Source organism: Sus scrofa, chromosome 6, assembly GCF_000003025.6.
Source record: "Sus scrofa isolate TJ Tabasco breed Duroc chromosome 6, Sscrofa11.1, whole genome shotgun sequence".
NCBI classification, from domain to species: domain Eukaryota; kingdom Metazoa; phylum Chordata; class Mammalia; order Artiodactyla; family Suidae; genus Sus; species Sus scrofa.
Window position 1 is genome coordinate 97,500,656 of NC_010448.4, and position 27,102 is coordinate 97,527,757.

A 27,102-nucleotide genomic window follows, 5' to 3' on the forward strand; every position below is an offset into this window, starting at 1 on the left:
CCTGCGTCCTCATGGATGCCAGTCAGATTCATTTCCACTGAGCCATGATGGGAACTCCACTTCTGGGTATGTTTTCTTGGTGGAAGAGTGTTAGTCTTGCAATATGTGGACATAGTTACCACGAATGAGGTGGGGGAGGGATGCCCTTTGAGTTTCTAATTCTGTCAGCAGCACAGCACAGACCTTTCCTATTCTGACACCTTTCTGGTGTTTCTCTCTTTCCAAATGTGAGCCACTGAAGGCTTCAAAGAGCCTCCTTCAACATGTATGTCTGATTTACCGTATGAGTAACTCTACTATTTTATTGTCAGAGCCCCTGGCCATTGAAAAAAAAGCTGCATAAAACAAACCCTGGGGGAAAACACGTTTGTTTGACTGGTAGCTTTTGTTTGCATCTCAGAACTTGAGAGGATGCTGTTTATCATTCCTGTGGGCAGCGCCAACCCCATGAGAGTGATTTCACTGTGCAGATGGTAGAGACGTGCTGTATTGGAAGGCCTTTGGTTCCTGAAGCCTGTTCTCCAAACACAGTATGGTGAAAATAAGGTCATACACTCTATTTTTTCCAGAAAGCACTGGATATGTATTATATAAAATATAGTCCTTGGTTTGGGGTCCTCATGTTTCAAGAGGTGGCCCAGTTATCTCCTTGCAATAACATCGGTGGTTTTCACAAACCAGCTGATGGGTGTGTGGGGCTTAAGGTCTTTGGGTTTGGGAGTGGAAACAAGAAAAACAGACTGGGATGGACTGGAAGCATGGCTGCTCCTCGAAACTCTCTGACCCTCTCTCATCTTGTATCTCTGGAACATCAGGGAAAACCAATCAAAAACGGAGGTGCACTGGAGAATCCGCCTCCCAGGGCAGCCACGTGGACTTTGGAATTGGGGGCATCTGGCTGCATCAATGGTGATTCTCCCACTCGCCTGCTGAGCTTGTTAAAAATGCAGATTCCTGGGTTCCCTCCCAGGCCTGGGGAGTCAGGATCCCTGGGTGAGCATCCTGGATAACTTATTTCTCAGCAGGCTGTCCACGTGGCTTGTAAACAGAACCTGCCAGCTCCAGGTCCTGACTGAAGTGCTTCCTTTCAGCTGGGAGGTGATGTGTGACTGTCCCGTCTCATAGCCCAGAAGCCAAGGCTTGGCACCCCTGGACTGGCCCTGGCCGCACAGTGAGGGGTGAGCAGGGGTGCCCCGTGCCCTCTGACTTTAGGTCTGTGCCCCTCGGGACCACTCGGCCCTTTCCGTCCTCTGTGCCTTGAGAACTGCCTAACTTGCTCGTGTGCCAGCTTCCTTGTCTGTGAAAGGAGAATAAACGCCTCTGAAGGGCAAGTTCTGTGCTGGGCAGTCTTGATAGTGAAGCGGAGTTCGGCCGCCCTGCTTCCTAGGTTACGCGGAACATCTGTGTTGCTCGATACTCCAAATGTGTTATTTGCACTTATAGGCAAACATCAAAGACGGCAACGATGGTGATAACGAGGGTAATGGTATTTCATAGATTGGTACAGCACACTTTCTTTTATTCCAGCTTTACTGAGGTAAAATTGAAAAATAAAATTGTGTAAACTCATGTCTGATGTGCTGATTCGATACACATATAGACCTCGGATTGGTTGTCGAGGTTAGTCAGACCCCCGCCACCTCACATAGTTACCATTCTTTTTGTGTGGTGAGAACCCTTACAATCTGCTCTCTAGCAGATTTCAAGAATCCAGCACAGAATTTTTAACTCTAGCCACCATTCGGCATGTTAGAGCCCAGATCTTCTTCCTCCCACATGGAAAGTTCTTACCTTTGACCAGCAGCTCCTTCTCCCCTTACCCCAGCCCAAGGCCACCACTCTTCCATCTCTTGCTATGGATTTGACTTTTGAAGACTTATAGAGTATTTGGTTTTCTCTGTCTGACTTATTTCTGGATGGCAGGCTTTCCAGTTCACTGCAGCACTGTTCACAATAGACAAGGTGTGGAAACAACTTGAGGGTCTGTCGACAGAGGAACGGACAAAGGGAATATTACTCAGCTGTAAAAAGGAGGCAGTGCTGCCATTTGCAATAGCACAGATGAACCTTAAGGGCTGGAAGCCAAGGGCATAAGTCAGGCAGAGAAAGCCAAGTATAGTAGAGCCTGCATTCTGAGGCGGCTCCTGCCCTTCTGAGTGATTTCATTGTGGCTGAAAGATCCGGATCTCTTCCAATTGGAACATTTCTCTTTTCTTAAAATTTTTTTCTTAAAAGTTTTTTCTTAAAAGTTTTTATCCTGATGGAGATGAGCTGTTCTTTTCTTGAGGTCAGGTATTGAAAGGTCATCCCATTGAAACACAAGCACCAGTAGCAAAGAAGCTCTGACTAGTGATCCCCGCCCCCCAGCCAGTATGCGTGTTGCTCACAGGTCTCTCCTTGCTGTCTTGGCAAAGATCACTTGCTAGGAATCTGGTGTTCTGACTTCTCCCCCTTCATAGGATAAAGAGAGTAAAGAAAGTTGTTTGTTTTTAAAATTAAAACAATTTAAGGTGACTAAGTATCCTTTTAAATTTAAGAGGAGGAACTTAATTCAAAAGTACACTTAGAGATTTATAGCCTGTTGCTGAGGCTAAATATGACTATGTGACCTTTTATCATTTTATTAGTTACTTGGCTAAAGGGTTTGAATCCATGTCAAGACTGTTCTTTCCAGCACCACGGGTGACTCATGTGGAGCTCTGGGTAGGACTGCTCCAGGGCACAGCTGTGACCTATATTCCCCATGCGCTGTCTTTGTACTCACTCTCTCTAATCTGTTCTCCTGCAGCGTTAGGGTGACGTGAGCTGATGAAACCCACACGCTGACTGTTGTTAGGGGTTTCAGTAGCTTCCCTAGAAAACTCTTGCTAGCATGACTGTAAGGGGGCAGAATCTGAGGCCCCCCTCCTGTACCTGGAGAACAGGTGGTCTCTGCTGGAGGGGCTGGAAATATTGGGTGACAGTGGTGACGTCAGGTTGCTTGAAGTGGGGAGACTCTGCTGGCCTGAGAACTCAAAGACAAACCCTCCACTCCTGAGTCATGCAGTTCCCATCACAGGAGTCTGCAGGAAAAGGGGGAGAACACCCACCATGTTTATTCAACTGATGTTCATCCCCCACCTGCTATTGCCAGGCCCTGGGCTTGGCCCTGTCCATTCCACACAGGACACAGCATGACCAGATCAGAGTCTGGGGACCTGCAAGCAAATCACCACAGACACAAGTGGGAAAGGGCCGTGGTGACAGGGGCTGCGGGGAGACGGCCCCGTGAGTGGCCCTGACCTGGACATGGGTTCAGAAGGGACTTTCTTGGGAGTCATGACTCGGCTAAGCTCTGAAGAAGTGGGATTTAGCTTGTCAGAGGATGGAGGATGTTTTCCAGGTGGCCGGCAATGACCTGGGGCCCTGTGCTGCTGGTGGGGGTGGGGTGGATGGACAGCTGTGACCCTGAGGTCGCGGTGGTGAGGATGTGGTGGCAGTAGGCGCAGACCTCGGAGAGCCCGGGGGCTTTGGAAGGAGGCTGAGGTCAGCTTGGGTTTTAGGTGGAGGTTGATATGATGAGACCTGCCTTGGTCAAGCGCTTTCTATGGACCACGTGGACAGTGGTTTTCAGGACTCATTTAGCGGCCACTGGAAGACAGAGAGTTTTTTTGGAAATATTATGAATTTAGATGTGTATAATGTTGAATGTGGAGTATATACTTTTTTTAATAAGCTGATTTTTTTTCACTCTTTTTTTTTTTTGGCTACACTCAAGGCATGTGGAAGTTCTTTGGTCAGAGATCGAACCCAAGTCATGGTAGCGACCTAAGCCACAGCAGTGACAATGCCGGGTCCTTAACCCACTGAACCCCAGGAGAACTCCCTGGAGTATCTCTTTCTGAAAACCTCTGGGGGACCCTGAAGGTGACAGGAGAACTCCTTGGAGTATCTCTTTCTGAAAACCTTTGGGAGACCCTGAAGGTGACTGAGTGTCTAGACAGGGATCTCTGAAGGGCAGTGGAGCCTGGATTTAGGCATTCGGGAGTCTGCATGGCCATGGGCACTGGGAGGGTGTGAGGTGAGTGAACTATCTGTGAACTCTGAGCAACTGCAGCTTAATGACTGGCTGGATGAGGACGAGCCAGCAGTGAAGATGGAGAGGAAAATGTAGGAGGGAAACCAGGAGAATCTAGTTTTCCTGGAAACCAACCCAAGGTGTTGTTTCAAGAAGGAGGGGCTAAGACTCAGCGGTGCCAAGTGCTCCAGATGGTCAAGGGGGAGGACGGGTCAGATTCCAGGGGACGCAGCAGCCCGGAGATTCCCAGGAACCGCAGCAGGACAGACGTCAGAAACCGAAGGGAGGTCCAAATGGAGGGAAACTTTTTACCCAACACAAAATCTAACAGTGCATTCAGAGCACCAAGTTCTAAGTGTAGATCACAAAGAAATCCTGAGTCCTGGCCTGGCTGAGTTCACGAAGAGACCTGCCCTGGAGTGTGGTGGGAAGGCCTGTACCTTTCTGGACAAACAGGCTGGAGGAAGGGAGGTGGGCATCCAAGGGCAGAGACCACGTGATGGGAAGGCCAGACCTATAGGTGGTCGGGCCACTCGTCCAGCGGGGTCGCAGCTGTTGTGTATCTGAGGCTGCAAGTGGGGGAGTAGTTCTGGAGCCTCTGAAGTTGGGGGCTGAAGCACAGGAACAAGAGCCCCCTGCTGCCTCCACACCAAGGAGGGGGTCATGAAACTTCTTGGGTTTCAGGTTTTTCCTGGCCACCCGCGAGACACATGGAAGTTCCTGGACTAGGGGTCAAACCTGTGTCACAGCGGTGTCTACGCTGGATCCTTAACCCACTGCACCACCAGGGAACTCCAGGTTCGAGCTTTTTCACTTGAAAATGAGGCTGCTCCAGAGCCCGCTGTAACCGAGCAAGACCCTATGAGGCCTTCCCAGGACAGAACCCCCATGTCCTCCATCTGTTCTATTCTGTAGAAAATGTTAGCTTCCTAGACCTTCCCCAAGTTCCAAAGAATAAACTTAATCAGAGAAGTGAGAAAACACAGAAAGAAGGGGAAAGAGTCAAGCAAGACACAATAACAATACTTTAGCCATTAAACAAGGTCAAGGACATTTAGCTCTTCCTCAAGGGCTGTAGAGAATGTTCTGCTTTGAAGGTAATGAAGACCCACCAGGTGGAAGCCGTTAACTATGAGCGGCCCGTGAACACGTGGACCACAGACCGGTTGGAACCAGAAGGTTGATGACTTGACTCCCAGGGACCTCGCCACCCACCAATCAGAAGAACACCCCCTTGCTGATCACAAACACACTCCCACCCGCTCCCTCACCTTATCTCAAAAAACCTTCCCCTGAAAGCCTCCGGGAAGTTCGGGTCTTTTAAACACTAACCACCTGACTCCCTGCTTAGTGCCTGCAGGAAATGCTGCCCTTTCCTTCCCCGCAGCCCGGGGTCAATAGACTGGCTTCACTGCACCTGGCTGAGCGGACCGGCTTCAGTGCACATTCATCCCAAAGCTATTTGCCATTTTAAAGTTGCACTAATTAGCTTCATCCAGATTAATGATTTTTTCTGTTCCGTTCAGCACATTAGGAAATCTCTGTGATGTCATCCTCCCTGAATGAGCAAATTCTTTGCCCGTTTTTCTAAAATCATATTATTCTGTCTCTGCCTTGCTTTTGATCCCTCTGTATGCAGGGGCGTGGCTGTCCCCAGGCCTCCTCAGTCAGGGATCAAGTGCATTATCTTGGGGTCCTCTCTGTGTCATCATGGTCTCTCTGGAACACCAAGGGCCGCATAAACACGGTAGGAATGGTTGATGGTTCCCTGGTTTCATAAAACCTCTCAGGAACATTAGACTATGTCCGTGAGAGAAGTAAAACCCAATTATCCTCAGTGCCAGTAGTTTTTATGTCTCAGAAGAGATTCTGCTGGAAGGATCACTGGGCATTTCAAGATGTTTGGAAACACTGCACTGATGGAGTTATCCTCAGTGGGGTGTCATTAAATGTTTGTTTACGATTGTTGGTGGGTCTATCAAACCCACTTAGTCCTGCCAGTGTTAGATTTTTGACTCAATTAGGAAAAAAAAAGTATTAGAGGGAACTAACTTTGCAGCAAAGGGCAGATACTCTTAGGTACTGAAAACTTGCTGAATTCTGTAGGAATAGGAACCTTGGGAATTATGCTTCCGTAGGAGAAATAATCAGAAAGGTCATTTTAGTCACTTAGTAGTCTGTGGTGCCACTGGAATAATTAAAAACATGATAATTTAAACTGACTGTAGAGGTAATGGAAGAAACATGAAATTTAGTTAGACTAGGGTAGTTGAGTTTGTTCAAAAATCAAATGGAAATCTTAGGGCACTACGGGAGCAGTTGAGAGTTGATCACAGCTGAGCAAGGCTGGTCTTCTTCCTGCAGGTCCCGGCACCTTTGAGGATCTGACAAAGGCTGGCTGTCTTCTCTCAAGACAAGGGCACGGGACCCCCAGTGCCAGGAGGCCCCCAGAGCTACGGCACAGGTGGGAATGTCACCAGCCACTGAGCGCTTGCGAGTGTTTTACCACCAGGCCCATGACTGATGCTTGGTGTTGGGTGGCTATGAGTTGACACCATCTGGTATCTTTTCAGTGCAAAACAGAGAGACTAGTCAAAACATAAGATGACAAGAGGCAGAAGTGAGAGTCTTGGGAGAAGAGAGGGGAGATGGGATGATGGGGAGAGTGGAGGGCGAGGGTCCACTCTGAGGTCTTCAGGACACCTTCCTACTTCACACGGGAGGGGCAGGGTCCATCTCCCTGGATCCTGGCCAGGTAGCTTCCGGGGTGAGTCCTGAGCCCCCTTCATCCTTACCATAAACGTCTCACCCAGGCGTCTAAGGTAGGCTCCTCAACATATTCAACCAGAGGACTCCCAGGGTCTGAGGGACTGGGAGCCTGGGGTCTGGAGACCTAGGCTGAGCTGCAGGCAGCAGGTGAGGTTCTGCAGGTGCCCTATCAGCTCAAGATGGACTGATGTCACACTTGAATCTGTAACATGTTTGTTTGCATACCGGAGGGCAGTTGTCCAGAAAGCTGACCCAATGAGAAAATGGGCTGCTGTTCGACCACATTTGGAGAATTGATTTCGGCATCCTGGCACATCTCTGCTCTTCACACACTAAATAGCCAGCGAGGAAGATGACCTCACCTTTTCCCGAAAGCGGAGATGGTCAGTAGCTGTCTGTCCCGAGGTTGCCAGGGGGTCTGAACGCCAAGCCACAGCCTCCACCGCTGCCCTGGCCCCAAGCTGCTAGTGAGTATCATCATTTCCCCTCTTGGATTTGCCCCATTAACCAGCACTTCAGCTGGTCTGGGTGACTTGAATGGTGGGTGACGCAGGCCTGTGATCCTGGGGTCTGATCTCCTAGTAGCCTCGCTGTTCCAGGTGTGTGGCTATGGATGGAGCACAGAAGCACTGGAGCGGCCAGTTGGGTGGGTTAGCACAGAAGGCAAAAGTGCAGGTGTGGTGAGATGCATAACTAAACTGAGCCCACGCCCTCCGTGTCCAGTCCTTGATGAGTTGCTTTTTCATGCTGTGTCTCATAAGATGCATTTCCAAGAAGCATAGATCTCGCATTTGAAACCCATCACTTTTGGCTTCTCTACTGCTGTGTCCCTGTCTCTCTAGTCAGTACTCGACCTCACCATATGTGTGTCTCCATAGAATTTTTGGCTCATAGCCTTTGGAATATCCAGCAGACTCGGGTGAAACCTCTGCATGATCTTTCCAGCTGGACACTGGAAAGCGCAGGGGAAAATGATTACATCTTAGACTAAAAAATCTCCTCCATGTTACATCAGCTTGGAAAATGGAATACAGAATTATAAAATTTCAAAACCAGAGATTTCAATCATCCTCTAAACTTAGTTTAGAGATTAAAAAAGAATTCCAAAGATTTGAAATGACCTGCTTTGCCATGATCGTAAAAAGATGTGCTGACGTGTAACTGCTTGATATGTGTGAGGAGCACAGATGCGTGTGACCTCCGCGTTTACTGATGGGAAGCCCCTCTGAGCAGGAGCAGGGCTGGGACTCAAAACCAAGGTTGCGTGACAGCCAAGCCCACGTTGATGATGTTGCATACACCCCGTTTCCAGGGCCATGTCAGTGGGTGACTCTGGAGGTGAAGCCTGGACAGGTGTGCAGCAGCCCCCTTTGGTCTAGGCTTGTCAGAGCCTGATGGGGACCAGAAGACTCAGGTTGCTCGCATCCATATCCCTAACCAGATCTCTTCTCGCTTACTCTATGCCCTGACTCTTTCCTTGTTTGGCGGCTGCAGAAGCCGATACAGAGAGTACAGAGAAAAGTAGGCTAGCTATGGTGTACTTCCAAATCTAACACTCTGGAATTGCAGGATGGCATCTGCAGGCCTTTGATGCAATTGTTTCAAGCTCTCAATCATATTGAAGAATTTTAACAGAGAATGGCAATTTTCTAAAAACACTGCTTCTGCAGAGAAACTGTGGAAATGCTTCCTCAATAACATTTTAAAATAATCTGCAACATCCAGCATCGGAAAATCCTGCTCTGGGCTCTTTGTGTCCACAGCGACAAATAGCAAGTCTAGCACATAGTTGGAGCTCAGTAAATTCTAGGTCAGTGAGTATATGATCATTATGTGAATGAGATGTTTCCATTCCTGGTCATTGTCCCGCAAGAACTCTGCTTATCGAAAGGGAATACAATCACTTCTATCCAATGAACAACACAACCCATGTATCAGATAGTTGACCATGATCTATCTGCCAGGCTACTTTGGGAAATACTTCAATAGAGAAACAAGATCTTAGTACCTGCCTGTGATCTAAATAGTTTAACTAAGCCGACATGCAGTGTAAATCATTGAGTGGCTGGTTCGTTAGTCTACATCTGATGGGTAGGCGAGTGTCCAGGCTTCAAAAGAGCACATGGAAGTTGTGGTTGTTGTTTTGGAGAACCCAGCTGTCAGCCTCAGTGGAACAAAATCAGTACTTGCAAAACCATTAGGTACCTGAGTAGTTTCTTCTTTTCATCCATCTCATCCTTCTCTGGTCTTGCCATCTGACTCTGCTTGTCTGCATGTGGGATGGTCCTTGGTATCATGTCATTAGGAGGGGGACAATAGTCCTTCCTAACTTTATTTTTAGGGCTGCACCTGCGACATTATGGAAGTTCCCTGACTAGGGGTCGAATTGGAGCTGCAGCTGCCGGCCTACACCATAGCAACACTGGATCTGAGCTGCGTCTGAGACCTGAACTGCAGCTTACAGCAACACTGAATCCTTAACCCACTAAGCAAGGCCAGGGATTGAACCTGCCTCCTCACGGAGAATCCTTAACCCACTGAGCCACCAGGGGAACTCCCAAGTTTCGTGATGATTAACAAGATACTTATGTAAAAAGAGACTAGCACAGACTAAACCAGAGTTACATAGCTCCAACAGCAAACTGCCAGGAAGGACAATCTGATTTTCCAAACTTGGATCTGGTTCAGGCATCTGTGGCTGAGGCCAGGGCCATGGGCCTGACCAAGAGCTCAGAGGCTGCCTGGTCAACCTGGCAGACACTCCGAAGGGGCTGCTGCATTTGCTGCTCTGTTTCCCCTCCCCCAACTTATTTTAAAACTATATTGTCAGACTCAGAGTTTCTCTTCACCCATTAAAAGTGTGCACCCTCTTAGAACTCCCCCAGTGCCCTGTGCAATTAGCAAAGCCTCTGTAAATAGTTAATGAAACTCATCAGACTTGCGACGGAGACGGCAGTGTTGCCCTAGCAAAGCACTTTGTGGGCATCAATTTATCCTTGTTTCTTGTACCATCTTTGTTTGAGTCCAGCCTGTGATGAATCTTGAGGTTGGCAAACCTGCCTCCATTTTCTTTGCATGAATGCTTTCAATGTTCGTTGCAAACATGACATGTGTACAGGCACCTGTGTGCACTTGATTACACACACACACACACACACATGTACACACGCCATGGGTTCAGTTCCCAAGATCTTCAGATGCCATGCTTTCCTGACAGTCATAAAGACTCTCTCTGGGCGATGTGTACCATCTTCTAGATGTGATTGAACAGATTCTAATCCCGACCTGGATTCAGGTGGGCTGTGAAGACAAAACCAACCCCAGAGATGTTTGAGTTGTTCTCAATCCCGTGGGCTCTGTATTTATGTTCTAGAATACAACTCTCTGGGGGCAGGGCTTCTTTGTTGCTCTCACACTGCATCTTGAGCAGCGCCCAGCTGGTGGACCCTCAGGAGAATTCACTCGGTGGGGGATGTGCAGTTAGTTTAGCCTGTCAGCCCTCCAAGGAATATTGGCATTTTTGTGTCTTGTGCTTAGAAATGTTACAGAATGCCCAGGTAACCTTTAAGGTAGAGACATCGCAGGATCTGTGTTCCCCTCAGCCTCCCTCAAATAGGGGTTAGGGAGCCGCTTTCACCCCTCAGGCCCTGCGCCTGAACACCCCATGTCCAGTTTCCTGTCCACATTCTCGGAGACCACCTGTTCAAACACAGCCCAGAAAGTGGGATAGACGGTTGGCTGTTTGTGTCACTGCGGATCGGTGACACACCTGGGTGCTTACCTCCCTGACTGGGTCGTCTGCGGCTTGGCCTGGACTGTGAGATGGCATAGTTTTCTGGAATCAGGGTGACCTGGTATTGGTTTCCCATTCAGTCCCTCTGACTTTTTTTTCTCCAGAGGAGACAGGAGTTAGAAGCAGAAACTAAAGGCCTTCAGGACTCTTTGTAAGGCCTCGGATACACAAAATATTGGTTTGGGGTTTAGGCAACAAAATTCTGTGCTGAACTGGGGTGAATTCTGTTCATTTCTGCCCAGACTCAGAACTGCCCTGACCCACCCCAGCAGGCTCTCCGGGAGGCAGATCCCTGCTTTTGTGTCTAGAATCACAATGTGCCAACTTGTTGCCACTGATCTCCGCAGCCGCCCCAGTCACGGATTCTGAGACATGACTGACACACGGGTGGCTCCCTTAGGACCATGGATGTTTGACTTTTTTGCTTAGATTATACAAGTAAAAAGCTGGAAAGAGATCTGCAGAATTGCAGATGTTATTAAGAAGATGATCAAGGAAGAATGCTATTGTGTTTCATCCTAACATTGATTGTATTTTCTTCATTTACACTGTCAGATTGACTTTTTGTGATTATTGGTATCTTTAGAGCAGCTTTTTTCAAACATTTTCCATAAATCCGCAGTTGTATATGATGCTCCCTCAAAAGTAATTCTGCTAAGTGAGAGTTTCACATGCATTGTATTAAATCCCTAAGAAATTGTTGGTAAGGAAATTCTTCTTTTTTTTTTTTTGGTCTTTTTAGGGCCGCACCTGCAGCATATGGAGGTTCCCAGGCTCGGGGTTGAGTAGGAGCTGTAGCTGCCGGCCTATGCCACAGCCACAACAAGGAGGGATCCAAGCCGCATCTTTGACCTACACTACAGCTCACGGCAATGCTGGATCCTCAACCCACTGAGTGAGGCCAGAGATTGAATCCGCTTCCTCATGGATACTAGTCAGGTTTGTTACCACTGAGCCATGACAGGAACTATGGAAATATTATTCTTTGTTAACTCACAGTATTCAAAACATATGTGACCAGATGAACACCTCCACCACTTTTTTTTTTTCTTCCTAAAAAGCCATTTTATCTGGGGGAACTAACAGACTCAGAACAGTTTTGGGAAACACTGGCCTGGAGAAGTAGTTGTTTGTATTCTTCAAAAGTGAGTCCTGAGCCGCTGCCTTTGTGGGTCAAAAGAATGTCTGAGTGTTGCTCCTCCTTCCGCCCTGCTGCTGCTTCTGGGAGGCCTGCTGTGGATCAGGTGTGGGTCCTGGTCTTTACGTGGACTTTCTGGAATCCTTACAAGATCCTGACCAGGAGAGTATGAAATATCTCATTTACCAGTGAGGAAACTGGGGTTCGTGGAGGTGGAATAATTTTCACAAAGGGGGAGTTCCCGTCGTGGCGCAGTGGTTAACGAATCCGACTAGGAACCATGAGGTTGCGGGTTCGGTCCCTGCCCTTGCTCAGTGGGTTAAGGATCCGGAGCTTGGATCCTGCGTTGCTGTGGCTCTGGCATAGGCTGGCGGCTGCAGCTCCGATTAGACCTCTAGCCTGGGAACCTCCCATATGCCGCGGGAGCGGCCCAAGAAATGGCAAAAAGACAAAAAAAAAATTTTTTTTCACACAGACTGGGTGAGACCCAGTCTGTCTGCCTACACACACTCTGACTACCAATTGGTACCTTTCAGATGATGCTCTTTTTTCAGCCCAGGGTCACCCTCAGACCGATAAATATATAAAATCCTTTCTCCCTGTTGAAGATGAGTAACTTTCTTCCGTTTCTTCCTGTGATTCCAGTTCTTCTTTTTTTTTTTTTTTTTTTTTTTTTTTTTGTCTTTTTGCCTTTTCTAGGGCTGCACCCGTGGCATATGGCGGTTCCCAGGCTAGGGGTCGAATCGGAGCTGTACCTGCCAGTCTACGCCAGAGCCACAGCAACGTGGGATCTGAGCTGCGTCTGCAACCTACACCACAGCTCACGGCAACACTGGATCCTTAACCCACTGAGCAAGGCCAGGGATCGAACCTGCAACCTCATGGTTTCTAGTCTGATTCGTTAACCACTGAGCCACGATGGGAACTCCTGTGATTCCAGTTCTTATAATGGGAATTTTGTGCCTTTTGGCTACCTTCATCCATTTTTCCCTCCCCCCCGTCCCTGCCTCTGGTAACCACAAATCTGATCTCCTTTTCTGTGTGTTTGTTTGTTTGTTTTTGAAGTACAGTTGATGTTCAACACTGTGTTAGTTGCTGGGGCATCACCTAGAGATTTAATATTTCTATACATTTCAAAATGGTCACCACGATAAGTCTAGTTACCATGTGTCATCATACAAAGATGTATTTTGACATCCTTTTGCAGGCAGGTGTGGGTGTTCTTCTTTGTTACCACACGAGAACTCAACACTTGGTAGTTTCTTAAAGGCTGGTTACAGGGTACAATCTGAAAGACAGCTGCAAAGTATAACCTGTGAACTTTTTGTTTTGATCACAGAAAAATCTGTTGTCTATCCTGCCCTCTGACTGTATTGTGTACCTTGGATGATGTTGTAAGGTCATGAATGCGTTCACTGAGCTACGTAGGTCTTTGAAATGCTGACATGTTTTATTACACAGTAACACAAAACACCCACATTTGTTAATATGACTGCTGATTTCATCTAAAGAGTCTCTAGGTGTTGGGAAGATGTCAAGTTCACTATGATAGACAAAGTTTTCTAATTTTCTAATGTTTTTCTTGAAGGCTCTAATTTTTGATTGGTAAGAAATTCTCAGTTATTTTCTAGAAGTTACAAGTTTACTTGGTTCATTTTCAAGATGCTGTCTGGGAGTTCCTGTCGTGGCTCGGTGGAAACGAATCCCACTCGCATCCATGAGGACGCAGGTTCGATCCCTGGCCTTGATCGGTGGGTTAAGGATCTGGCGTTGCGGTGAGCTGTGGTGTAGGTTGCAGACACAGCTTGGATCCTGCATTGCTGTGGCTCTGGCGTAGGCCAGTAGCTATAGCTCTGATTGGACCCCTAGTCACGGAACCTCCCTATGTCGTGGGTGTGGCCCTAAAAAGACACAAAAAGAAAAAAAGGTAGAAAGGTGTCCCAAGAAAACAGCAGGTGGGTCAGCTCATGACTCAGGCAACTATGCAAGTCCTTTTCCTCAAGACAACGGTCCTTTCCATATACAGTGGAAGTGCTTTATGAGAATTTCCTGTCTGTCTCATAGAATATTAAACAGGTATACACTCAAGGGTCAAGATTTAATAAAATTAAAAATTTTTTACTTCTTTATCAAAAATATTCTTAGGATGCTGGCTTTTTAGAAAACGTTGGGTGTTTGGTGGTGAGGAACACAACGGCTGCTCACACAGTTTGGTGCCAGGAGTTTCACTCCTGTTGCTTTGTGCTGTCACTGCACAAAGCAGCAGGAGTCTGAATAGTATTACAAAACTTATTGCAAAGATCATACAAGTAAAATGACTAAAACAGAAAGTGCTATAAAATATGCAGATAAAATAATAAAATATGACCACTTTCAGAATCTCTGAGAGCCACTGAAGGGGGTGAATGAGTTTTATCCACCATGTGTATGGGGGACTCAGGGGACCCCTGGTCACTGTCATCAACTCCTCTCAGGCTGATGCATTGCCCAAATGCCTCAGGCTCACAGATGTGTCTGGAATCTGTCTAAGGGACATTGGCAGTTAACTTTAATTTTCAAGGGGAGACCTCAGATTAGGAATTAACATTGAAGAGTTCCAGTTGTGGCTCAGCAGGTTAAGAACGTGACTAGTATCTGTGAGGATGGGGGTTCAATCCCTGGCCTTGCTCAGTGAGTTACAGATCCAGCATTGCTGCAAGCTGCAGCTGAGGTCAAGGATGCGGCTCGGATTTGGCGTTGTAGCGGCTGTGGTGTAGCCCAGCAGCTGCAGCTCCAGTTCGACCCCTAGCCTGGGAACTTCCACATGCTGCAGGTGCATCCATAAAAAGAAAAAAATATTAACATTGAAAGGAAAATATGTAATCAGTTAGATCATTTCATTCTGGTATTTATTGTCACAATGAATCTGTGTTAGGAGTGTCTTGCTGTCCATTGCAGTGCTGAGGTCTTAACACTCAGTGGTTCTGGCTCTGACTATTGGTTTGTCCACTCATCCGCAGGGCAGCCAGAGCCTGAGGAACCAGCCCCACATTCTCACCAAACTGATTTCTGGCAAAAAGGCAATTTGTTCTGGGTGATAGGTAATGATTAAATTTCCCACTGGGAAGACCAAGAATGATCACATGCCTGCCAAGGGCACTGACTGTTTGCTTTCTTTGAGACGCATTTTCAGAGGTGAGTGACTCATGTTAAACAACGTTGTGTCCAGAATGGTGGCTCTTTAAAAGAGGTCCTCTTTTATTTTATTTTACTTTTTTTTTCTTTTTAGGGCCACACCCACGGCATATGGAAGTTCCCAGGCTAGGAGTCGAATCACAGCTGGATTTGCTGGCCTACACCACAGCCACAGCGATGGCGGCCACCCACACCACAGCTCATAGTAACACTGGATCCTTAACCCACTGATCGAGGCCAGGGATGGAACCTGAGTCCACATGGATACTAGTCTTATTTTAAATGTTCCTTTGGGTTTGGCCAGCTTAGATGAGGCATGAGATCATGCATGTGCTTGTGTGTGCATGTGGTTTGGTAGGGATCTCAGTGTTTCTTGATAAGTTTTGGGAAGATATGAAACGAATTGACTTACCTTACATTTGCAAAGACTGTCCACGCAAGGGAAGAGGCCAGCCAGTCCCCGGTCTGTGCAGTCAGCCTGTTCTCTAGCACGTCAGAATTTTCTCTCGTTTCCTGAAGGAGCACTTGCAAATAATTTGATCCCGAGGAGATTTAAGCTTTTGATTATGCTAAAGGCAACATCCCTTTATCTCACTAGTCATCTGTCTGATTTAAGGTACACAACAATATTAGATCATCTCTTAAAGTGAAGGCTTTGGCTGTTGCTGATTTGAGAAAACACTGAAATATTGCATGATCTTAAACATGTGACCCAAGATGTGTCTTATAAATTAGCATTAGAATATAGTTGAATAAAAAGGTATTTTAAGATAACACGCATAAGAATGAAAAACACAATTGAAATTATGTCTTTGTTTAATTGTGTTTGTCCAATTATAAACTTTCCAATTTGTGCCCACCTTCCAGGGAGGCTTAACATCTGCCATTTGGTAATGTCGATCCAAGCAAAAACACATGCACCAAGTCAGAGCCCGCTACAAACTTCTTTTACCATGGACCACAGGTTTTCAAAGTGAAGTAAGACAGTTGATGGTTTCAGACATGTTTCCTTTTACAAGACCTGAGGGTCTAGGCTTACTTTGATATGGGTCCTCTGTGTACCTGAAGTGGCTGCTTCACCTTGCTGGTCTCATTTTCCTCCTCTGTAAAATAAAGCATTGGGACTAGACTCATTTTTATTTCATCCCTAAAATTCTACCTTAAAAGGGAAGTGGAAGGCACACGAAGCACGGATAGTGCCTCCTGATCTTGGCCGCCAGTGTGGCTCATGTGCAATCTCTCTGATGAATGTGAACAGAACGGTAATAAATAGAATATGCTGATAGTGTCTCTGCCCTGACTGGTTAGAATATTCAGCGAGTTGATAGGCTGTGGCTCCCATGGTTATGTCTCACTATGTTAAGACCCCACTTTGAAGACTGGAGGACAGGCCTCTGGTGACCTTGAAGAAGGGAGGGCAGGCCTCTGGTGACCTTGAAGAAGTGGTCTGTCTCCTAGTGACAGGTCCTGGGGCAAAGGGCTGTGGGCAGCCTGTAGCAGCTGAGAGCCAGAAGAAAACTTCAGTAGTACAACCGCAAGGAACCAAGTTCTTCCAATGTGAACTTGGAGGAGGACTCCACATGCTAGGGAAGCAGCTGACTGGCCTTGTGACCAGCCTCTGAGACCTGAGGCAGGGGTCCACCTCTTCTCTCTGGGACACCTGGCCTATTGAAACCATGAGATAAGAAACGGCTACAGAGCGTGGCTGTACACCCCTCACCTTGTCTCATTTCCCCGGATCATTACTGTTTTGTGTTGCTGTAGCCCACTTATCAAAACTAAGAAATCAGCATGAGGACCCCATTAACTAAATGCCAGCCCTACTTAGATTTCATCAGTCTGCTCACTGCCTCAGGACCCAGTCAGGACCTCACCAGCTCACATTTGGTTGTGAGGCCTCTGTGCTCTCCTGTGATATCGAACACTGCCTTCCTTGTGTTTCAGGACCTGACAGCTTTGAGGACTTCTGCTATTTTGTGCACTGTCCCTCAATCTGGGTTTGTGTGATATTTTTCTCATCATTAGACTTGGGTTATGGGATTATGGAAAGATTAATTAGGGAACTTTTTGGAGTGATGGAAATATTTTATGTTTTTATTGTAGTGATGATTACATGGGTGTATACATGGTCAAAACTCATTTAACTCTGGGATAAAAATGAGAACACTGGAGTTGCCATCATGGCTCAGTGGTTAACGAATCTGACTAGGAACCATGAGGTTGTGTGTTCAATCTCTGGCCTCACTCAGTGGGTTAAGGATCCGGCATTGCTGTGAGCAGTGGTGTAGGTCACAGACATGGCTCAGATCCCGTGTTGCTGTGGCTCTGGCGTAGGCTGGTGGCTACAGCTCTGATTAGGCCCCTAGCTTGGGATCCTCCATATGCCATGGGTGTGGCTCTAGAAGACAAAAAAGACAAAAAAAAAAAATGAGAACATTGTTTTTCTCAAATCAAACCTCAGTGCAAATCAAACCTCAGTGAAGCTGTTGGAAAGAGATATTTTATACGTGTGTACACACACACACACACACACACACACACACCCCAATCAGTCAAACAATCTGGGTTAAGTAACATTCCGTTGGTCCTTAATTGCAAGACTGTCCAGGCCTTTAAGATTCTTGACATGAACACTTCTTGTGAGTCTCTGGGCATTAGACATCATCACAGCATTTCCAAACTTTTTGGACCATGAGACTTTTTCTAGCACCTCATAGTATCTGAAGCACAGATGGAAAGCTGCTGGCTTTAGTAAATTATGTTTGGTTTTATTTAAAAAAAGTAACAAAAGCATGGAGAGTTGTTCAGTTTCCATACTATGGCTGGACAGAGATTGGGAAAATGTATTTTGTCCATCAAAGGGGAAATATCTTCCACTTTAGCACATTACCGTATCTATGGGTGTGAGAAAGTAATAACATTTTAGTGCTGGAAAACATTCTTCACTAGTCAAATAACCTGTGGGCACATGCTGTGGCCACAAGTCATCTTAGAACTTATCTGGAAACAAGCAGGATGAAGGCGGCGCCCAGGCCCTGATGCAGCCTGGCCTTGTGTGGTGACAGCTCTGAAGCTGGGGCTCTTTTGCACCTGCCCTTGCTGAGCCTTCATGCCCCAGCTCTGGATGGATGTGGATGGGGCTGAGGGGCTGAGGGGGTGGCCCTTCCCTCACAGGGAAGAAGGGCATGGGCAGTGCTGACCCCAGGATGCCCCCCAGCCCCACAAGTCACATGGCCATCTTTTTCTGTATTTCCATCACTGACCACACAAAGTTACCTCCCAATGCTCAAGGCCACCTGTCTCTCCCTGCTCAATTTCCTGTTGAGAGGCTGAGTTCATGGGAGAAACAACATTGGTTGATTTAGGCTTAGCAGAAGGACCCTCTTATCTTGAGTTGTGTTTTGATGTTTTGACAAGACTCACAGGTCCGACTTGTTTCACATGATGCATGGGTTGTGTTCACAATTATATTGATAAAAGAAACATTCCCCGCATATGCAGTTCCATTACCCACTTAAATATTATTAAGACAGTATTGAATATTTTCAAGTTTTTCTTGTAGTTCTTAGACCCAAAGTCTGCATTAGTAATGATTTGTAGTGTTTGGAGAGGCTGTAAATGCAGTTAAAAGTATTCAATCTATTTTAATGGTGCTTGCTGCTTCCTGGCCAGTGCTGTGCTTTGAGATGCAGCCAAGCATGGTCCAGGTAACTCTGGTGATGGTCCAAATTATCACGGTGGTGGTCCAGGTAACCATGCTGGGTTGAGGCAGATGCAGGGCCAGGACCTGGAACCAGAGTTACTGACTTGAATGGGGCAGGTTGGGAACTGAGACCCAGCTACAGACACAGAGTGAAAGTCTAGACTGGTGATGTGGACGTGGGATTTTAAAGAGACAGTGCATCAGGGGTGGGCCCCAATGTAAGGATATCTGGGGGTCTGACCCAAAGGAAAGTAGAGCTTGAAGGCAACACCTTCCTCCAGCAGGTGTCCTGAAGGGAGGGAGGGAGGCAGGGAAGGAGGGAGGCTGTCCACAACTAGGTGCCCCCAGGAGGGTAGAAGGCAGGAGAGCCTGCCCTGTTCCTGGGCTTCCTGGGCCCAGAATGAGAGTGTCCTGTTCTCAGAAGTATTTGAGCTGGAGGACTAACAGGGACTGATGGTTAAAAACCCGAATACCATTCATTCCTTTGCACTAGGAACTCAAAGCCTGGTAGGTATTAGACGTATCATCCAGCTTATTTTCTCTTTGGAGACACAGCTACATGGGAGCCGAATGATGACCAGAGGCCTCTTGCGGAGCCTGGGATCTTACAGGAGGAGGTGTCTGGGGTATTAGCCCCCACTCCCACTCCTGTTAACGGGATAATCTGCCCCCAAAATAGGCTCCTGCTACCTGGGCTTGGGTGTCTGTCCCTTGCACAGGGCAGGAGACGCAGTGTCAGGACTCCCCTCACCTGCCTTTTCCTCTGCCTGCATCGGAGCTCATCCTCTTCTTGGCACAGGATCCCTTGAGATAGGCTAGCATCTTTCTGGCTCCAGTCAGGGAGCCATTTGGTCTCATGATAGGGAGTTGGCATAACCCTGTTCTGATCCATTCAATGTTTGTTGTAAGGTTTTGCCCTCAGAGGTTACCCACTTCCCAAGTTCCTGGGTGGGGAAGTTTGGGGAGAAAAGCCTCTTATTGTTGAACCCAAGCATTCCTTATAGTGAGTGGAGAAGCAGAATGCTAAGGATGCTAGAAACAGCTGCACATCAAGACTTCGCAGCAGGAAGGTGTGTAACAGACATGAAAACACCATCGTGTTCATCCCTATGTCCCTTTTGGTGTTTAACTGAGTTCAGTACAGCGGACGGTAGAAAGCAAACGGATCCCTCCCTCCCTCCTTCCTTCCTTCCAACAATTCAAGCCTCAATGGCATCCGTATACCATTGCTAAAAATGCAATGGCAGGCATTAATTCCCACTTATAACAATTTACAGTCTGTATCTAAAGTCCTCCCTGATTACCTGCTGTTGTTTCTTCATCAAGTCCATTCGGCGTCCTGGAGACTCGTTTTTCATCCAGACTGACTTAGAGCTGGAAGGAGAAGGCACACCCCGCACCCATCATCTCCATCTGCTCCTTCAGAGATGTTTTTGTCATTGTTTACCTCCTTTCCAGCTTCTCTTCCCTCCCAATGGGCTTCGCTGGATGGATGCTTCTTCTTCTTCTTCTTCTTCTTTTTTTTTTTTTAAACTGATTACCTCACTGAAACATTTACTTCAATTAGAGGAATTGGCAAATCTAAAAGGTTCTTAAATATTTCAGAAAAATAAATGGCATATAAATTTTCTAAATAGTTAATTGTTGGGACTTCTACTTCTGGGAAGAGGGATAGAGGTAGTTTTCCCTGTTACTCCCACTAAATACAATGAACCCCCTAAACATTACATATGAGACAAACGTAAGGAGACTCTGAAAGGAGGAGAGAAGGAAAGGCTGCTAGGGGTGTGGGACCCAGTTGACAGGATGGAGGCAGGTTTCCTGGGTTTTCCTTTTGCACCGTATATTCCAGACTTGAAGCTGAAAGAACCAGCAAACTGGAAACACCACTGGCCAGACAACAAAAGCCCAACAGAAGCCTGCTGGCCCCGGTCAAAGGCTGAGACAGGAAACAGCTTCATAAGACAGCAACCTTTGGATAATAACTGCTCTACTGCAGCCAGAGCCACAGATATGACTGCTCCCCCTTCTCCCCAACACAGGTCTAATTCATGGGGAGCCTGAACCTCGGTCCTTGTCAGGCTGCAGGGAGAAGCCCACACAAGGGTGATGCCCAGGAGCTCAGCCAGCTGTGCCCATGGAGGCTGCGTGGGAAGCTGCACTTCCTTCCCGGCCGGTGGAGGTGAGGTGAGGTGGTATCAGGGAGGTGTCACTGGACACTCAGGACTTCTGTCCATGAGTGATGAGGCATGTGGTGTCAGTAAGGCTGGTCAGAAATGCAACTCTTCCAAGAGGTGCCCAGTCAGGGCAGTTTCAGCAGAGGTAATCGTAGACTTCTATCCTGGTGATGACAAATAAGATGGAGGCAGGTTCCCTGGGTTTAAATAAGATCCGGGGTTTTATACAATAGCACCCAAAATGTCCAGGTATAAAAAAAATTACTCATCATACCAAGAACCATTTTTTTTTGAGTGAAGAAATATAACTGATGATAACACTGAGGTGACAGAAGGGTTATCTGACAAATACTTTAAAGCAGCCATCACAAAAATGTTTCAGTGAGTAATTACAAACATGCTTGAATCAAATAAAACCAAAAGAAGGCTCAGCAGAGAAATAGATGATAAAAAGAACTAAATGGACATTTTGGAACTTAAGCTGTAATAACCAAAAATTAAAAACTCAGTTGATGGACTCAATAACAGAATGAATATGATGGAGGAAAGAATCAGTAAATTTGAGGACAGAACAATAGAAATTATCCAGTCTGAACAACAAAGAGAAAATAGATTGAAAAAGAAGTGAGCATAGCTTCAGGGAGCTGTAGGACTATAATTAAAAAAAAAAAAAACCCTAGAAAAACCCCTCATATTTTTGTCTTTGAAGTTCTACAATAACATGAAAAAGAAGGCAAGGCTGGAATCCTCCCAAATTTGACAAAATACACACACAGGTTCCGAGAGACCCTCAGAAATGACAAACCCAAAGAAATCCCTTCCAAGATATATGGTCAAAATTCTAAAAGTTAAAGACAAAAATATGTATATGTTTTTTAAATTTAAATATAATTGATTTACAGTATTCTATTAGTTTTGGGTGTATATCATAGTGAATCAGTATTTTTATAGATTTTACTTCACTTAATAGATATTTGTAAACTATTGGTTATATTCTCTGTGCTGTGAAATAGGTCCTTGTTGCTTATCTATTTTATACTTAATAGTTGGTACTTAATCATTACACCTATATTCCCCCTCCCTCCTTTCCTCTCCCCACTGGTAACAACTGATTTGTTTTCTGTGTCTCTAAGTCTGTTTCTTTTTGTTATGTTATTCTTTTATTTTATTTTTTAGATTCCACATATATGTGTTAACACATGGTAGTTGTAAAGACAAAAATGTTGAAAGCAATGAGAGAGAAAAGATAGCTATGGAGGAAAAACAATGCAAATGGTATTAGATTTCTCATCAGAGACAATGGAGACAGAGTTCCCGTCATGGTGTAGCAGAAATGAATCCAACTAGGAACCATGAAGTTTCAGGTTCAATACCTGGCTTTGCTCAGTGGGTGAAGGATCCAGCATTGCTGTGAGTTGTGGTGTAGGTCACAGATAAGGCTGGGATCTGGCGTTGCTGTGGCTGTAGCATAGGCCGGCGGCTGTAGCTCCAATTAAACCCCTAGCCTGGGAACCTCCATATCCTGCAGGTTTGGCTCTAAAAAGACAAAAGTCAACCCAGAATTCCATATCATGAAAATATCCTTCAGGAATGAAGGCGAAATCAGGATAAAGGGGAAGCTCTCAAATGAAGGGAATTTGTCACCAGCAGTCATACCCTGGAAGAATAGCTAAAGTTCTCTAAAAAGTAAGGACAGGATAAAAGAAGGAATCTTTGAACATTGAGAAGGAAGAAAGAACAAAGGAAAGAGTAAAAATGTGGGTAAATACAATATATATTCATTCTCCTTTTGGAATTTCTAAAGTATATTTTGTAGTTAAAGCAAAAAAAATTTAGCACTCTCTGATGTGTATCTAAATAAATGCAGAGGAAATATTTAAGGGCAATTGTAAATGTGTGGTGCAAAAAAGATATGAAGGGAGATAAATTTTTCATTCTCAAATTGGTAAAATATTGTCACCAGTAGACCTTGGTAAATTATATGTATATAATATAAAACCCAAGAAACATTAAGAAAGCTGTACAGATATACTTAAAATCATTACATATAACAAAAAATGGAATTCTAAATCAGAAACCCACAAGAAGAAAGGAAAAAGAGAACAGACGTGAAAAACAGAGAAGACAAATGAAAGACAAAAAGAGGAACACTTAAGTTCCGAGTAACAATCAGTACATTGGATAAAAATCATCTCCATATACCAATTAAAAGACAGGCATCATCCTAGATATCATTGAGAAAGATAATAGAATAACCTCCAAACACTTAGAAACCAAGTAATGCACTGGCAAATAATCCATACATCAATGAGAAATATCAAGGGAAATAAAAAATATGTTGATTGCATAACAATGAAAATACAACACATCAAAACTTGTAGGGAACAGCTAAAGCAGTGCTGAGGGGGAAATTTATAGCACTAAATGCTTACATTTGAAAAGAGCAAAAATCTCAAATTATTAATCTAAGCTCCTGTCTTGAGAACCTGGAAAAAAGAAGCAAGAGAAACCCAAAGCAAGCAGAAGGAAGAAAATGTTAGAACAGAAATAAATGAAATCAAAAATAGAGAAAATCAATAAAGAGCTAGTTGTTTTAAATGATCAATAAAATTGACAAACCTGTAGTAAGACTACCAAAGGAATAAAAGAGAGAATTTGCCAATATCAGCAGTGAAAAAGGGACTGTCATTCTAGGCTGCACAGATACCAAATGATGCTAAGGATGAATACTAAAAAAACTTTACACGCATCTGATAAATTAAATGGACCAATTCTAAAACCAATTCTGAACTACCATACTACTCAAACAATATAAAAGGGATAATTTGTATAGCCCAATAGATATTAAGGAAGTTAATTTTAGATTAAAATCTCCTCCCACATAATCTCCAGGCTCAGAGGTATTCACTGGCTAATTCTACTAAATGTTTAAAGAAAAACCAACACCACTTCTATAAATATTACAGAAAACCGAAAAGGAAGAAACTTTTCCCTGTCCACTTTAGGAAGCTAGTACCAGACTAGTACTAAAACCAAAGACAGTACAAAGGAAAAAAAAAAAAAGAGGAAATTACAGACCAATATTAACTATCTATTGAGAAATAGAATTCAGCAGTACATGGAAAGAATTATATGGCATGGGCAAGTTTTTTCCAGGGGTACAAGTCTGGCTCTGTGTATAAAACTGGTCAATGTAAAACAACTATGAACAGGCTAAAGGAGAAAAATCATATGTGCATACCAACTGATGTATAAAAGTGTTTGACAAAATTATTACTATTTTTTAATAGTTATTTCCCCAATACAATTTTTTTCTACTGTACAGCATGGTGACCCAGTTACACATACATGTACACATTCTATTTTCGCACATTATCATGCTCCATCATAAGTGACTAGACATAGTTCCCAAGGCTACACAGCAGGATCTCATTGCTAATCCATTCCAAAGGCAACAGTTTGTATCTATTCACCCCAAGCTCCCCAACCACCCCCCTCCCTCCCCCTCCCCTTTGGCAACCACAAGTCTATTCTCCAAGTTCATGATTTTCTTTTCTGTGGAAACTTTAATTTGTGCCTTATATTAGAGTCCAGATATAAGTGATATCATATGGTATTTGTCTTTCTGACTTACTTCACTCAGTATGAGAGTCTCTAGTTCCATCCATGTTGCTCCAAATGGCATGATTTCATTCTTTTTTATGGCTGAGTAGTATCCATTATGTATATATACCACATCTTCCTTTTTTTTTTTTTTGTTGTTGTTGTTGTTGTTTTTTTTATTTTCCCACTGTACAGCAAGGGGGTCAGTTGATCCTTACATTTACATTACAATTACATTTTTCCCCCACCCTTTCTTCTGTTGCAACATGAGTATCTAGACATAGTTCTCAATGCTATTCAGCAGGATTTCCTTGTAAATCTATTCTAGGTTGTGTCTGATAAGCCCAAGCTCCCGATCCCTCCCACTCCCTTCCCCTCCCATCAGGCAGCCACAAGTCTTTTCTCCAAGTCCATGATTTTCTTTTCTGAGGAGATGTTCATTTGTGCTGGATATTAGATTCCAGTTATAAGTGATATCATATGGTATTTGTCTTTGTCTTTCTGGCTCATTTCACTCAGTATGAGATTCTCTAGTTCCATCCATGTTGCTGCAAATGGCATTATGTCATTCTTTTTTATGGCTGAGTAGTATTCCATTGTGTATATATACCACATCTTCCTAATCCAATCATCTGTCGATGGGCATTTGGGTTGTTTCCATGATTTTTTTTTTTTTTTTTTTTTTTTTTTTTTGCCATTTCTTGGGCCGCTCTCGCGGCATATGGAGGTTCCCAGGCTAGGGGTCTAATCAGAGCTATAGCCACTGGCCTACGCCAGAGCCACAGCAACACGGGATCTGAGCCGCGTCTGCAACCTACACCACAGCTCACGGCAATGCCAGATCATTAACCCACTGAGCAAGGGCTGGGATTGAACCTGCAACCTCATGGTTCCTAGTCGGATTCGTTAACCACTGCGCCAAGACGGGAACTCCTGTTTCCATGATATTTGACAAAATTAAAATACTCATTCATGATAAAAACTTTCAGAAAAATAGAATATAGGAACTTCTTCCAATTGATCAAAAATAATATACCTACAGATAACATTATACTTAATTATAGAAACCTAAATAATTTCCTCTGAAAGTATTTGGACTGGAAAGGTCATAGCAGCTTTACTCATAATGATATCAAGCTGTAAAAAGTTCAGTGAATGGTTAAACCATATGTGCTACATCCACATCATGGAATACTATGCAGCAAAAAAATTTAATAAATTGCTTATACACACGATGCCTTGGATGAAAAAGAGAATGATGCTGAGTGAAAAAAGCCAATTCCAAAAGATTACACATTATCTGATTCCCCTTATGTAGTGTACTGAAACGATACAATTGTAAAAATGAAGGACAGATTTAGATGGCCAGGAGTTACAGGTGGGGTGGGCAGGAGGCTCAGGAGGAAGTGGACGCGACTAGAAAGGGCAGCAAGGGGGATCGTTTAGGAGATGGAATTTTCTGTATCCTGACTGTATCAGTGTCAGCATCATCCAGGCAAATCGAGGTAGGGTCCATGGGACCTCTACTATTTCTTAAACCTACATGAGAATCTAGAATTATCTCAAAACATTTAATTTAAAACGTTAATCTTTATGAATGGAGAGTGTATTTTGACACAAATTTCATTCATGCTGGGAATGAGTCATTTGCAGTTGTCTCCATTCACCTTATTCCTAGTTGTGAATAAGGGTGAATTTCTATTTGAAAGTTTTGGGGCTTTATGTTTATGCTTAATTAATGTCTCTACTTTTTAATTGTTCTCTCTTCACAGGGTTGGTTATTGAGTGGAAAAATTTTAATTAGTCAAAGAAAAGTGATACTTCTCAGCCACCCATGTATGAATCCAAACCCGTGAGACTTGTGACATTTGATTGCACCTAGAAGTTTAGATTTTTCTTTCCAAAATGATATGGATTTCAGATCCTTGTGTTTGTTATCTTTCTGTTTCATTTTTAGATACCACATAAGGTTTACTTTACACATATTCCTTCTGGGGAGAAAAATCATCTGGCCGCATGAAGAGCAGAAGGAATGCCAAGTGTCAACGAGCTATAACAAGCAGGGGAGCAGGTGTAAACAGGAGAAACTTCACCAGGAGTTCCTGTTGTGGCTCAGCGGATTAAGAACCTGGCATTTTATCCAGGAGGGTGCAGGTTCTATTCCTGGCCTCGCTCAGCAGGTTAAGGATCTGGCATTGCTGCAAGCCGAGGGTAGGTCACAGATGCGGCTCAACGGATCCTGCGTTGCTGTGGCTGTGGCGTAGGGTAGGTTGGCAGCTGCAGCTCCGATTCAACTCCTGACCCATATACAGTAAGGGCGGCCGTAAAAGAAAAAAAGAAAGAAACTTCACCAGAATTTGAGCCCTGTTTATTTACCAACTGAGCAGATAAATTATTCTCTCTGTGTCTATAAAGTAGGTAATATCATATCTATTTTATTGGAATACTTCCTGTGAAAGGCTTCATAAATTTGTGACGTGCTCTGAGGATGAAGTAGAGGCTGTTTATCTGATCCAAGGAGACAAGAGTAATTGAAAAAAATCCTTCATACAAAAAGGATGTTGGGAGTTCTTGCCCTGGCGCAGAGGAAACGAATCCGACTAGGATCCAAGAGGTTGAGGATTTGATCCCTGGCCTCGCTCAGTGGGTTAAGGATCCAGCGTTGCCATGAACTGTGGTGTAGTTGCA

At 44.8% G+C, this 27,102-nt stretch overlaps 1 long non-coding RNA gene across 1 annotated transcript; it reads left to right on the forward strand.

The window, feature by feature from the left end:
• LOC110261161 lies at positions 1–27,102 on the forward strand. The gene is made up of 5 exons (XR_002344994.1): positions 1–5,804; positions 6,422–6,521; positions 7,062–7,293; positions 20,677–20,816; positions 26,372–27,102. It is a non-coding gene; the product is annotated as an uncharacterized LOC110261161 (long non-coding RNA).